Genomic DNA, 3,681 nt, shown 5'->3' with positions numbered 1-3,681 from the left:
AGATCCCATAATTAGAATCCCAACCTAATGGCTGTTCCGCATATACTCCCCGCTAAATCCCGGCTCTAAGGCCACCCCGCTTATTGCAGACTTGTAAAATCCCGGCACTAAGGCCGCCCCGCTTCTTATTGCGGACTCACTAAATCCCGGCTCTAAGGCCGCCCTGCTTCTTATTGCAGTCTTGTACAAGATTCCTACCACTTTGATCATGGTCCCTTCCCCACTTACCTGCGGTTTCGATGATAAGAAAATCCCAGCTCTATGGCCGCCCCACTTCTTGTTGCGGTCTTGTACAAGTTTCCCACCACCTTTGTCATGGTTTTACCCCGCTTACCTGCGGACTTCTCCCTTGCAAGGTTCTTCTATTTTTACTCCCCGCTTTACCGCGGAATTCCCACTTTTGAACGTGGCTAATGTCCCCGCTTACCTGCGGACCTTTACTCCCCGCTATCCTGCGGATTACCTTGCAAGATTCCTTTATTTAGTTCCCAGGTGCCGGCGCCATTTATCGCCCTCGGCCCGCAAGGATGAACAGAAGCCCCAGTTCGGATGCATCTTCTCTCTCCTTATTTCCGCAAGTCTACACACTTATATACACTTACATGACCAATCAGCGAGCAGGGTACAGGAGGGAGCGAATCAGGCTGTGCACCTAAATGAACAACTTCGCAGCAACCAATGCTGTTTACTTCCTCATTGGGCATTTCGCTTAGTCTCACGAGGCAATCCTAACCTGTCAACTAGCCAGGCGCCATCTTTTAATGGCGGAGGCTGCCCTGGCCAGGGGCCTGCCTCCGACAAATCCAACCACCCAGCTCTTCTTTATGTGGTCATTTTTGTGGTTTTCCTAATGGCCTTATCTGGCAATACCATCCTGATCCTTCTGATACACTGCGATGTTCACCTGCTTAACCCCATGTACTTTTTTATCCCCCAATTGTCTCTCATGGATGTGATGTACATTTCTGGCACTGTGCCCAAGATGCTCATGGACCAGGTCACAGGAGTGAATAAGATCTCAGCCCCCGAATGCGGGATGCAGATGTTTCTTTATCTGACACTAGTAGGTTCAGAATTTTTTCTTCAAGCTGCCATGGCCTATGACCGCTATGTGGCCATCTGCCATCCACTCCATTATTTTATCCTCATGAACCATAGGGTGTGTCTCCTCTTGGTGTCTTCCTCCTGGTTTCTTGGATCTGTGGATGGATTTATGCTCACACCCGTCACCATGAACTTCCCCTTCTGTAGTTCCCAGGAAATCCATCATTTCTTCTGTGAGGTCCCTGCTATAATGAAGCTTTCCTGCTCAGACACTTCCCTCTATGAGACCCTCATGTACCTGTACTGTTTTCTCATGCTCCTCATCCCTGTGACAATCATTTCAAGCTCCTATTCTTTCATCCTCTTCACCATCCACAGGATGAACTCAGCAGAGGCATAGAAGAAGGCCTTTGCCACTTGTTCTTCCCACATGATGGTGGTCATCCTCTTCTATGGTGCTGCTGTCTATACCTACATGCTTCCCACCTCCTATCACACCTCTGAGAAGGACATGATTGTATATGTCTTTTACACTATACTCACTCCTGTTCTAAATCCTTTAATTTATAGTCTTAGGAATAAGGATGTCACAAGGGCTCTAAAAAAAATGTTGAATGTGGGATCTGTCTTACAGGAAAGTATAAAGTAGGAAATATTTGTACTGTTTCTTTTCCTTCATGCTACAAATTTGAACTTTAGGATTCTATGCCAATGTTATTCTTCAGATTCTCGTACCATATGTCAACACCTATTCATCCCTTTCAGAGGAATTGTTTCCTTATATTGGAAACCTCTTCATTTTTACATTTCTGTATTCAAAATATTTGTACAATTGTATTGTACGCATGTTATATTTTTCTGAAATTTATAACTACACTGTGATTCTGTGGGAAAATACTCATATTTGTAGGAAATACATACCAAGATATTTAGAAACAAGGGTCATAAGTTGTACACCTGATAAGAGACAGACAGGTGGAGAGAGAAGTGATAAATCCCATGGGATGTAATTCTAATACATGAATCTAAGCAAAAGGTATATTAATTTTTATTGTAAAATTATTAATATTCATGCTAATTTTACTATTCATACTAATTTTCTATAAATTCAAAATTACTTGGGAATAAAATATAAAGTATCAAACTTTTGGATATTTTAAAAATTTGTCCTTGCTGCATGGTGTCATTTTAAGTGAAAAATCTTGGAAATCATGAAAAAATTAACAGGGCTGATCACTACTGCTGCAATCCAGTTGTTGTCCTGTGTTTAATTAGATCGATTTTGTTCCTTGGGTTTCAGAACTGAAGACATCCAGTGGCAGTTATCTCTCTTAAATCATTAGTACCTTGTGGTAGAATGTACTGTAGTAAAAATATTAACCCCAAGAAGTCAGGTTTAGGGAAACTTTCCAGCATAAAGTAATATCAGAGCTGAGATTTAAAGTATGTCATTTATACAAACAAGCAGAGGAAGGCCATCAAACAACCAATCCTTCATTTATTCAAAAATCACATCTTATGCTATAATAAAAAAATAAATAATAGAAAACTGAATTTAACATATAAATAACAAATATCTATTATCCCTAAAGAATTTGGTCTATAGGTATAGCTTGTGCAAATAGTTGTAGTAAAATACATAAATTATTTTGAGAATCCTGTAGAAAAGGCACAGCTCATAAGGACATACCTGTTCTACCTATGACATGTGAATTCAGCCAAACAAAGAAGCTGAAAGAAGACCCTCGATCTCAGTGTTGAATGGTGACCAGATGCTACCTTCATATGAGTACAGGAGGCTGGGAGCAGGGCTCTTGCTCAAGGAGCAACGACATGATGCAACAATAAAGGAGCACTATGAGCAAAGTTCAGGTGGTTGACCAAGCAGGAGAGAAATGCCCCAACAGCACCTCCTTCCTGATTCACCTTATACCTTCATTTCTTGCCCTTTCATGACCAAGATATTTACAAACGATAACAAAATGACCAGATCTGGATTGCAGAAAAGTTAAATCAGTGGGAATCTATTGGAGAAGAGCAACAATTGGTTGAAAACCAGAAGAGTAGAAGATAAGCTGAATAGTGTTGATCTAACTGGAATGGACCTTTCCAAGTGGAATTATGGGCTTTTGAGGTGTAAGCTGGGCCTTGTTGAATATATTCCATAAAACCACAAATTTGGTTGCATGTTTACCCATTTACAATTAGCTGTGACAAGTTGTGAATTAACAGGTGGTTTCAAAAGGTGTTATTCCACACCCCCCTTTCTTTTTTACACACTTGATCCTTTAATGACTAGAAAATAAGGATCTTGCAGTATTTAGGGAAAGAGCTTTGGAAAATTAGCTTAAAATATTGTTGTTGCAGTCAAATGAAGTATATAAGATATGGACACTCTTTAACTTCCAAAATATTTGAGTCGTGTATATATCACCCCTCAATTTGTGATTGACATACACATTTTTTAAATTTAATTTTATTTTTTCAATGTTCCAAAGATTCATTGTTTATGCACCACACTCAGTGCTCCATACAATACGTGCCCTCCTTAATACCCACCATCAGACCTTTCCAACCACCCCCTGCTCCAAAACCCTCAGTTTATTTCTTAGAGTACACATACATTTTTTATTCCAT

The 3,681-nt window shown here is 40.3% G+C and overlaps 1 pseudogene; it reads left to right on the top strand.

The window, feature by feature from the left end:
- The first annotated feature begins 656 nt into the window (after positions 1-656).
- Positions 657-1,693, top strand: LOC131831443 (olfactory receptor 2T5-like; annotated as a pseudogene).
- Positions 1,694-3,681: the final 1,988 nt, after the last annotated feature.

This window comes from Mustela lutreola, chromosome 5, assembly GCF_030435805.1.
Source record: "Mustela lutreola isolate mMusLut2 chromosome 5, mMusLut2.pri, whole genome shotgun sequence".
NCBI lineage: Eukaryota > Metazoa > Chordata > Mammalia > Carnivora > Mustelidae > Mustela > Mustela lutreola.
The sequence above is the reverse complement of the archived record's forward strand: the minus strand, read 5'-3'. Positions and strand labels throughout refer to the sequence as shown.